Below are 12,500 nucleotides of genomic sequence, written 5' to 3'. Positions count from 1 at the left end.
TTTATCTCACCTGTGTAATTAGTGAGGCAATTAAATGTTCTCCATACCTGAGCTACGATAGATAAATATATAGCTGATAGATGTGTTTGTTTGTTTGACTGAGTTAGAGTGATTGTCGTTGTTTTGTTAGGGTTTTGTTATTGCTTTTGATTTTGTTGTTTGTTTACTTGTTTGGCACTGCTTAAGATTAGGTTTAGGTTAGGTTAGGTTAGGTTTCTAATCCGATTAAGTTGCCCAGTACAAAGTATGGCAACACTGTGGGACGGGGACTCTCAAAGAGGGACAACGCCCAAACGCTCTTCATAAAATAGACGTACCATAGGATTAGATTTAGAATTGGACTGGCATACATACATGCACATACACGCACATACACACATGCACATTCACACATACACATATGCACATATACACACACATGCACTTTCTATACATACAGACATGCAAATACACTCAAATACACATATGCACATACACACATACATGTACATACACACATACAAATATGCACATACACATACAAAAATAAACACATAAACATCCACAGTAAGTATACATACAGTACATACACACAAAAAAACACATTTATATTTACATACATTCACTCATACACACAGACAGACACAGCGTGCTTACATACATACACATTCATATGCACATACACATGAAAGCATAGCACTACACATAAACAAATGCACACACAAGGCTACACACAAATAAATACATTCGTACAGACACATGCACATACATACATGTACGCATATATACATGCACATACATACACATATAACTACATACACCTTACATACACATACATACATTTACACCTCCGTAGGTAGACAAATATACTTACACATACATACATACATATAAACATACATACATACATTCAGAAAAATTATTAAAGACGGATTCGAAACTAGAGAAAAACTTGTTCTTTATGAGAAACTAAGATAAATTTTGAAAAGTAAATATCTACTCCTATTTATCTATCTATATATTTATTTATTTATTTACTGGATTGTTATTTCTCATCTTTTTACGTATATTATTTTCTTGATCCCTACTTCATCTCATCCTTAGGAGAAAAACATGATGATGATGTGGATGATGATGATGAGGAGGAGGAGGAAGAGGAGGAGGAGAAGGAGGATAAGGGGGATGATGATGATGATGATGAAGAGTAGGAGGAGAAGGGGATGATGATGATGATTATCATGATGATGATGATGAGGAGGAGGAGGAGGTAGAACAAAGTGATGATAATGATGATGGTGATGATAGTGATGATGATGATGATAATGATGATGATAATGATGATGATGATGGTGATGATGATAATGATGATTATAATGATATCCCTTTGGGTCAACTCGGAGGAGAGTGGTAGACAGGACGAATCGTACCTCATGCTGGAGAAGTGTGAGTGGAGAAGTGCGAGTCCGCGGGAAGAGTTACGTATGTGGCAAGCGTAGTCGTCGTCGTCGTCGTCATAGTAGTAGTAGCAGTAGTAGTAGCAGAAGTAGTAGTTGCAGTTGTAGTGGTGATAGTGGTAGGCGTAGTAGTGGTGGTGGTGATGGTGTTGACCATCACCACAACCACTACTACGCCTGATAGTGTACAACACAAACAGCCGGAGTTTACGTAATAAAATGGATGAACTGAGGGCTTTAATTTGTACAGAGAAATTAGACATTGCTGTTATTAGTGAAACTTGGATGAATACAGACACTAGAGAATATTTAGCAGAATATCAGATAAAGGGCTATTATATTTTTGTCAAACCGTCAGGGAAGAAAGGGGGGAGGGGTAGCTATTTATGTTAATGATTCATTAAACTGTTACAATAACGCAGACATTAAAGTAAATAGGGACACAGAAAGTGTCTGGGTTGAAATTAGTAACAATAGGGAGAAATTAATCTTAGGAGCAATTTACAGATCTCCTAAATTAAGTAGAGCTGATAGTAAAAACCTTTGGGAGGATATTAGGAAAGCATCACAGTCCAGTTAGTAATAATTGTAGGGGACCTTAATCTGCCAAGGATAGATTGGAGAAATCATACAGGAGATGCAGAGTCAGAGGAATTTCTAGAGGTAGTACATTATAATTTCCTTTAACAGTATATCAGGGAGCCCACCAGAGGTAATAATATATTAGATTTGGTTTTAGCTAATAAAGAAAATATCATTAGTGATATAGAGATTGGTGGACGACTTGGTAATAGTGATCATGAAGAAATTAAGTTCAAATTTATTTGGGATTTCTGTTCCACTGAAAATACCTCCACCGTTCCTAATTTTCGTCTAGGCGATTTCGATGGCTTAAAAGCTTATTTTCGAACGGTATTCCACAGGGAGATTAGCTATTTGAGGGAATGCCAGGTCGGTGGGGAACCCCAGGTCATAGGTGAAGGGCAGGAAACAAGTGGGAATGTCCGTCAGGTATATACTGTTCAATCATATGTACTGAACATCCATTGCTTTCACCTGCTATTTACACATTTTTTACAAATTATTCTGCTTTCACACTTGCACTGTTAGAACTGCTTCTGGCTGTGGTAATCGAAGAAGCAGGTAACACAGAGGGGAACCTGGCGCTCATTGCACTGCCAAGAGGTGCGTTTGTGCTCAGGTGTGCGGCGGGTGGTATGTGCACACACCTGACACCCTGCAAATTGCAGCCTTCCTTTTCCCTGTGGCATGCATAAGCTCAAGTCTGTGCCGATCCATATACGCCCTCTGCTCAAGTCGGTCGGGAAGTGTTACTGGATGGCGCCTTGGAGTTGCTGCTGTCACCCTACCATATCTTTCCAGCAGCTGCTGGACACAAGTCCTGGTGAACAACCTCAGGGAGAAGGACTTGGGTGGCTCGACCTTCATCTTGTACAGGATGAAGGCGTTCAGCATCGTCATATCTATGAGATGCAGAAAAACTTTCCTGTAGCACCTAGTATTCTTCCTGAGGCAGTCGATCTCACCAATCATCATGTTGGACTTGTCCACCAGCCGCATGTTGATATTGTAGTCCAACACAGCATCAGGTTTCATCACAGGTTCGCCTGTCCTACAGTCGACCTTCCCACTGTCTGTCATCTCCCCATTATGTACGGTGGTGAGCAAGTGCACGACCCTCTTGTCATGCCACCATATTGCCAGCATCTTCTCAGACTTGCGTAGGTGCACGTCTCCTTGCTGCGAGGTTCCTGCCTCTGGGAATTTGGGGAAGTGAGCACGATTACTTTTGACAGTGCCGCAGGAGCCAATGCTGTGCTCAGAAAGGTATTTGGCAAGTTTCGGTGCTGTATAGTAGTTGTCTGTATACAGCACATGATTCCCACCAAAATACTTTTCTAGGAGCACTTTCACTACACAGCCTGAGAAGCCAAGGGGGTGTTTTATCCAGATTGACAGTGTTCGCAAGCACTGAATATATGACAAAGTCAAGGATGTAACCCCGTCTTACAGTCGTGGCACAGTACAAGAACTTAAGTCCAAAGCGTATGGCGTTTGCTTGGAATGTACTGAACAAAACCGAAGACGTCCTCTGAACAAAACCAAGGTTTCGTCAATGACAACCTTCTGGAAAGGGGTGGAAGAATGACAAACTTATCTTTCATTCTGCTCAGAATCTCCCGGATCTTCCAGAGTGGGTTGTCCGGTTTGGGGAAGGTACATCGTTGTCGGCAAAGTGCCAGGTTTCCCCATGATGTTCAGGAAGTGATCTCTGGCCATGTACTTATTGGAAGGTGGGTGAGGGTAGTAAGGGGGTCCATGGACCGGAAGTATTCTTCCAACTCATGCTTCTTGGAGTGTGGTAAGGGAGAAGCATGAGGGCAAAGAACACATACAGCTCCTGCAACTCCCAGCATGGACCACTGTTGCATCTTGGCTGCACCTGTACCACTTGCAGCACGTTGTGATTCATACCTGTTGGTCTCATCACATATGTGCAAAAAGGCATGACTCTCAATCATCTAGGAAGGTCCAAAAGGTACAGTCCACACACTCCAGCATTTTCACGTCAATAGTGAAGGCAGGCTGAACTCCTGAGGAACTCTTCATCAAATACTAAATTTTCAGGCACAAAATCTGACCCTTCCCATTCCGACGCGAAGGTTATGTCCAGGATTCCCTGTCGTGGCGGTGTAGGGCGGGTGGTGGTGGTGGTGGTGGAGGTTGAAGCTGTGAGGCAGATTTATCTCCTTCAAGGGCGTCACTTTGCACTGACCCTGGGTTGCCGTACAGCACTAGCAGCCCTTATCCCTACTAGCTTCCCCACTACTTTTCACTCTCCCTTGATTTGCCCCTCTTCCTCTACGGTTCCTGCCTTCACGTTGATGCTGGTGGTGACTCCGACGACGAAGACCTCCGGAGATAACTCAGTTTCCGATTTGATGATGAAGAAATGTTAGTGAAGTGGGGCTTGGGGAATGGGAGGTGAATGCACCCCGTGACTCATGGCAGGCTGGGTCATGTGTGGGGCATTGTTCTGGGGCTAACACGCCCGCCTTTTCACTCCCTTCCCAAATTCCTTGCCTTACTGCAATCTTCAAAGGCTCCCTTTCCCTTGAGAGCCAAAGCACTACTTCCGACACTGAAGCACTCGTTGTAGCAGTTTCTGGCACGATAACCTCTACCCGGCTCATCACACGATTCACCTGAATCGTCAAAATCATCTGTCCATCATATCACTACATGGACAAAATAATTCTGCAAGTTCACGTGTCACTGCAGAATCACTAAGGCCTTTCCTGCTTCCCTCACTACTTTTCATAGGACTAGAGGTCACGGGGCTCCTTGTGCAATGGGTGCCAGAATAGCGGCAGAGGAATTGGCAGGGCACCGAAAGTGCGACATTGGTTTCAAAGTACAGCCGGAGGACAAAGAACCAAATGCCGCGGCTTATCTGAGAAGGGAAAGGTTGACAATGACACTTAGGCTGACTGCTGCTTAACTCATATGCTAATTTTTTATAGATAGAATGCAATCTCGACAATACACTAAAGAAATGGGTAGTTCCAGGTGAATGTACCAATGTCACTTAGGCTACTCCCTTCCTTTCTGATATATGATTTATTATATACAGACATCTGATTTGATACAAGGCATCAAATCAAAGGAGAAATTACTGTGGTAATATAGTGAATGAATGCACATGAGGTGTTGTCAGGTGATAATTAGCCAAATTCCTGGTATATAACACTATCACATACCTGATCTTTGTTTGGTGTAGATATTATTTTGTATAAGTATAGGGTATAGGGCTTATTTCAATGGATGAAATCTGTGGAAAAATCCAGGGGAAATTTGCGTGCCGCAGAAGATGCGGCGTGGGGAGGTGAGAGGACAGGGTAATGGAGGGCAGGTAGTGGAGGGAGTCACGAAGGGGGTAAAATCAGCTAAAATGTCAGCTTAATGGATGGGAGTACAGATGAGATTTGGAGTGCTGACTAGTGTTGGACGTGGCAGTACTGATAGATGATACAAGCCACCACTTGAGAGGCCCGGGATAATTCAAAATAACACAGAATCACAAAAGTGACACCTTGTGGTATGAAGTCCATTGTGGCCCGAGCGTCACTTTTCGTGACGCTCCATGATTAAGGGGTTAGAAAGCAGAGTGTGGCGATATTGGAAGGATTTTATATAACACAGATAGAAGACACTAAGATACAGTAAACAAATAGCTTAGGAAAAGAACGTTAGGGAGCATCCCCTCACAAAATGAGTTCCAGAGAGGCGGGAGGATATCTTCAGTGTTATGGTGTATATGTTTTTTTTCACTTTTTACCTTTTCAGATGATTTTATTCAGTTAAGGAGTGATTTTTGGAACGGGGATGGGAAGGGTTGTGTGTAATATCCATTTGCCATTTGCTATAACTTCCACAGGCTGGATAAAATCGTCTGGAGCCTAAGGGGTTTAGTGGCTGAGGTTTAAAAGAGAGAGAGAGAGAGGAAAAGAGAAAAACTGAAAGAAGAAGCGGAGAAAATAGAGAACAAAGAAAGAAAGAATGAAGATAAAAGAGAAAGAAGAAAAAGAAGAATGGAGAGAGAGAGAGAGAGAGAGAGAGAGAGAGAGAGGAAAAAGAGAAAAACTGATAAGAGGGGAGAAAATAGAGAGAACAAAGAATGAAAATAAAAGAGAAAGAAGAAAAGAAGAATGCAGAGAGAGAGAGAGAGAGAGAGAGCGAGAGAGAAGGGGCGGGGCAATAGGTGAGAAAACGAGAAAATGATGGACATCAGAAGGGAAACGAAAGAGGAGAAGAGGGGGAACAGGAAAATGACTATGATGAAGAAAAGATATTTAAAAAAGGGAAGGAGAGAAAAGAAGCTAAGAAGATGGAAATGCCGTGACTAAGAAAAGAAAAAAATCTGGCATTCTTTCTCACCTGACCAGCGACAAAAGCGCACAAGATATTTCTACCCTGGACTGACTCACTCCAGGTAGACCCCCAGCACACACTTATAGGTTAATGATGATGATGATGATGATGATGATGTATGTAGTTAATAAAGCGAAGCTTGTGTTGTGGTGTTTGTCATCACACTGTCTTGCATACACACACATGCACTCATGATCAAAATCCTGTCGTAAGTTGGGCTCTGATATGCAAGAAGGACAAGGAGGCTTCATAAATGCATCTTGGTTACGACACGAGAAAATTACAGCAGGTTATGATTGTTTTCTGTAGGATGGTCAGGGAAGGGAGTGCAAAAATCATCCCTTGTGTAGTTCATCCTGTAAAAACCTTAGATACGATGGGGAATGGATCGTAAGTATGCCATCCTTTTCGTAAGATTTATCAGCTGCTAAGATACAACTAGATCCCGGCTGAGTAAAATTGAGTGTGTTTGGCTGCAGTAAAAAGCTAGATATGGAAGGGTAAGGGGAGACTGCTTCTGCCTCCTTTACTACACAGTTTCTGAATCTAAATAAAGTCATCTCAAAGGTAGGGAGAATTTGATTATTATTATTATTATTGTCATTATTATTATTACTGGTGTTGCTATTATTGTTTATTTTGTTACTTTTGTTATCTATAACAATGATGTTATTATTTTGCTGTTACCGTTGTACTGTCACATCTCGCGATCCAAACTTTTACGTGGTCAAAAGGGACAGAAATCAAGTCACTATTGATGACCACTGCAGAGCTCACAATGGTAGAGAACTCAGATTGTGGAGACTCTCTCCCACTGGCGTGGCCTCTTCGGTTGCGTTGTACTTTTCAAGTGACAAAGTTAAGAATGGTAGCATGCCAAAAATGATGAGGCCAGTCTCCAACTAGGCCAGCCAAAGCCCAACCTTCGCAAATTCCCAAAAAAATGCTTCTAAGTTTTCACATTAACAACTACTATGATAGCTCTATACCACCAGTTCTCAAGGGTTATACAAACAATAAAGTACGAGTGGGAGGAATGTGTATTAACAAGATCAAAAGGTAGAAATCTTCCCCAGCTACTTGCTTTACAGATTAAACCTGAATCAGTTGGCACTAAAAAAATATATATATATGGTCCTAATATCAAATCCACAAAACTTAGCTCCTTTGTCCCAGTCCAATGTGTTTCTTCATAATCGTCCCTCTGAGCACAAAGTTCACTGGTCCTGTCCTCTGCCACTCCCGACCTCGACTTCCACACTGGTACCTTGACTCACGCACTGGGACCTGGACACACTCACTGGGATCTCGACCTCCACACTTCAACTTTGACTCACTCACTGGTACTTCGACCTCCACACTTGGACCCGCTAGAAGTTAATATGTATAATGAATAACTATTCTCCCCAAAGCAAGTAATCCCTTCACATGATCAAGAAAATCTCATAATAAAGAAACATGAGTTACAACACTCGGCATCTCAAATAACAACAGAATAACATATGACACTAGACACATAGGTCTGCTCAAAATAATACTTATTGTAGGGATAACATAGAAGAAAAAGTACTATAACAAATACAGTAAGCATGAATAACTTTTAACATCTAACCATGAAAATCATCACTGCATCGATATCATTGTGCCTCACAAAGTACCTACGTGAACATTGACTCACAGCACAGCCATAATAACTACTGAATTGCAAAGTCATCCCAATACATTAACCCGTCACGTCCCGAGGTTTTCCGCACCTCCGACATCCCCCAGTCCCGAGGTATTTTCGAAATTTTTTTTTTGGCTAAAACCTTCGCTTTTGGTGAGAAACATCGAAAATTCATAGAGAAATCGCTCACCTGAGGTTTAAAGTGCCCAATCCAGGTAGGAGTTCCTCCTTACCTGAGTGGGTTTTCTAACATGCTGGCACCAAAGAAAACGAGTTCTATGGGAGGGTAACTATTTTATCCACTCATAAACGGTATTTATTTATTTACTTGGTACGAATGTATATGTAGTATGACAGTATATTGGTTTTCAAGCAGTAATAAAGGCATTATAAGCATTGTTTCACTCACTAACTAATCACCATACCTGACCTATTTTTGCCACACTACCTGATCATTATTTCTGGCTGTTTCTTCTTCTAATGCTATGTAAACATTGTCCTCCACATTGTCATCGATTGGGGAATCACTCTGGCCCTGAATAACTTTACTAGCCAGGTCACTGGTAACAGGTCCTTTGCCAAGACAATGGCGTGAGGGGGGGAGGGGGGAGGTTATGCAGTGTAAGGCATTGTCCCTGCTTGGTATCTTGTACAGGAATAGAGGAAGGTGTCCCGTGTATACATACGAAAAATCACGTGCGAAAATTGAAAATTGTGCAAATTAGCGACCTTGCAATTGCACGACGTACTGGTACGTCGCCGGGACTGGCAAATGCAAATCGTTGCAACGTACCCATACGTCGTCGGGACGGGGCGGGTTAAGAAATAATTCACAGTTCCCGGGCACCTGATATTTGGCCCACAAAAATCACACATTTATCTGAGGCTCAGACAGAACTCTGTAGCTAGTATTCTTGTATTCCAGTTACACACTAAATAATAAAGTACAATACACAAAAATATGGGAAATACCTCACTATTCAGCTCTCAGAATACAGAGTGGAGCAGGAAACTCGGGACTCGCTCTTCCAATGGCTAATGGCGTCACCATTACACATTTCCTGAGGAACGACAACACTTGATTCTACCAGAGTCTATTTCTTTATTTCGCCACTATTATCACTCATGGGATATCACTGTTCGCGCTTCAACATATCGGGCATAATATCAAATTACTTACAGAATTCCTTCGGGGGAGGGGGGGGGAGGATGACGACAGTACCGACCATCTGCCACCTATCACGGCCGGTGAGCGAGTGAAACACGTCAAAACTGCGTGACGCAAAGGGTGGGGGGGGGGGATGGCGTACGCAATATAAGATTTTTATTATTACAGACTCGTGATAGACTCGGTGTGATGTCTTTCCCCTTACAATCGATTACCCGAAAAAAAAGACATTCTCTAGTTACAATAATTACTCACAAACACCTCTCTCTTTATACCCTTTCATCGAAAAACAATAAAAATCATCGTGCCTTACATCACATTGCGCACACGTACATTATGCTGGATTACATGACCAAAGGCACATGTTCCCATCCACTCAAGAATTTATTATAAAGAGACTTAATACTAGTAAATTACAGTTGGAAAAAAATAACTTAGCAATTAGGTAACAATCTATGTTCTGGTCACGTCCGCATGGTAACAACTATGCCCCACCACACTCTCTCACTAATCCGAACTTTTGGTCATATAAAATGAACTAAATACAACTCATTATCACTTCCGGGCACTACACCGTTGTTATTAATGTTTTTGTTATTATTGTTGCTATTATTATTATTATTATTATTATTATTATTCCCTTTTTTGTTATAATTACTGGTAGTATTAGTGTTGTTAGTTGTTGTTGTTTTTGTTGTATTTTTGACTGATGTTTATCTTACACGTCAACCAAATGGACTGCGGGTTGAGACTCCCCTTCTCCTACAGTTTACTCTCCTCCTTTCGGGGAACAGGGAGGCAGCTGGTGTCGTTTGCATAGCCAGGCAGTGGAGCAGCCTGGTTATATCAGTGCTACCACGTGAAGGCGTCCTTCTACACAAGGGGATTAATGATAAAATACACAGTTAATTCATTCATAATTGTACCCTTCACACACACATACACACAGACACACAGGCTATCAACGATGTAATATATTCATGTCATCAACACGCACATGTATAACCTTTAATGAATAATTTTACATAAATTAGTTACGAATAATCATGGAAAAATGGGAGAGAGAGAGAGAGAGAGAAAGAGAGAGAGAGAGAGGGGTGGAAGTGTGAGTTAATGCGTGATCACACTAAGAAAACCTAACCTAACTAACACACTAACCTAACCTGATACTAAAACGAACGTAACTTAACCTAATAGATTAATCTACGTAACACACTAACCTAACCTGATACTAAGAGAACGAACGTAACTTAACCTAATAGAGTAATCTACGTAACACACTAACCTAACCTGATACTAAGAGAACGAACGTAACTTAACCTAATAGATTTATCTTTATATATATATATATATATATATATATAACAGAACGGAGGAAGGAAAAACAAATGAGTAAAAAAAAAAACAATCCATACACCAGATTACTGGCATCCTCCTTTCATAAAATATCTGTAACAGTTAGACTTGAACAGCTGTGGGTTGAAATTTGGAGGGAAACAACTCTGGAGAAGCGAGTTCCAGAGAGATGCAGTTCGGGGAATGAAAGAATTCTGATAGGCAGAAGTTCTGCAATATGGCTGAGTGACATTCCAGTCATGAGCTCTACCAGATGCCCGTGTAGCACGAGGGAAGGCATGGAGAGGTGGCACCATGGACGCAACTTCCTCTGAGCATTTGCCAAAAAATATCTGTAAAATAATGCAAGGGAGGCAACATTCCTTCTTACTTGCAGGGGAGGTAGTTTATATGTAATGGCAGGGTTGTTAATGATTCTAACAGCTTTGTTTTGAATTTTGACTAGTTGTCTTAATGCAACGTCTCCACAACCATTCCACAAGGGTGAGCAATATTCAAGCTGAGAGCGCACATGACTCTTATGAATTATAGCTAACTGCTCATCGGCGAAGAAGTTACGGACTCTGTGCAATAATCCAAGATCCTTTGAGGCTGTTTTAGCAAGTGATCTGACATGAGAGGTCTAGCTGAGGGCACTGTTAAGTGAGGCGCCAAGAATTTCAATACTTTTGGAGATGGGAATATTAGTAGCGCTGAAGGTAATGTACGAATCTGGCGATATATGTCTATTAGTAAACTGTATATATTTAGTTTTACTAGCATTAAAAGAGACAAGGTTGTTTTGTCCTCATTTACTGATCGTAGATAGATCCTGATTTATGGAGATGGCTGTACTGAGTTGAAAGGTAGAGATATTAGACTTTGTAAATGGGTGTCTGAGTGTGAATGAATTATGTAGTGTTGAGTCATCTGCAAATGAGCGAATGGGATTGTGGGTGACAGATAAGAGATCATTAAAATGAACCAGAAATAGGGTTGGCACCAGAACTGATCCCTGCGGCACGCATGCGTTAATTGAGTAACACACTAACCTAATCTGATAAAAGAGAACGAACGTAACTTGACCTAATAGATTAATCTACGTAACACACTAACCTAACCTGGAAGCGAAGCTTCGACCCTGTTGGAAGGACACAACAGTTAGAGCAGTGGAAATGACTTATTTCAGAGGAGCATGTAGAGGTACCATTGGCATATGGGCCTGATGGAGTCCCTCCTGTTGTTCTCAAAAACTGTGCTTCTGTGCTTACTTCCTGCCTGGGCAAACTCTTTCGCCTTTGTCTGTCAACTTGTACCTTTCCTTCTTGCTGGAAGTTTGCTCTCATTCAGCCAGTCCCAAAGAAGGGTGACCATTCCCAACCCTCTAACTATCGTCCAATTGCTTTAACATCCTGTATCTCAAAAGTTTTCGAGTCAATTCTTAATAGAAAAATTTTAAAGCATCTTTCCTATCACAACCTTCTTTCTGATCGTCAGTATGGGTTCCGTCAGGGACGCTCCACAGGCGATCTTCTCACCTACTTTTCAGACTCCTGGTCATCCTCCTTTCGGGACTTTGGCGAAAGCTTTGCCATTGCACTTGACATCTCAAAGGCTTTCGATCGAGTCTGGCATAAATCTTTAATTTCCACACTGCCCTCTTACGGTTTCTATCCTTCTATCTGTGCATTCATCTCTAGCTTCCTTTCTGGTCGTTCTATAGCCGCTGTTGTAGACGGCTATCGTTCTTCTCCTAGATCTATTAACAGTGGTGTTCCTCAGGGCTCTGTCCTATCACCAACTCTCTTCCTTTTATTCATCAATGACCTTCTAAGCTGTACATCTAACCCTATCCACTCATACGCTGATGACTCCACCCTTCACCTTTCCATTTGATTCCCACAACGTCCATCTCACCAGTTATTTCAACAGGCAAGGGATGAGG

This window comes from Coenobita brevimanus, chromosome 91 (assembly GCF_032717465.1).
Source record: "Coenobita brevimanus isolate Jiangsu-jjx chromosome 91, ASM3271746v2, whole genome shotgun sequence".
NCBI lineage: Eukaryota > Metazoa > Arthropoda > Malacostraca > Decapoda > Coenobitidae > Coenobita > Coenobita brevimanus.
The sequence above is the reverse complement of the archived record's forward strand: the minus strand, read 5'-3'. Positions refer to the sequence as shown.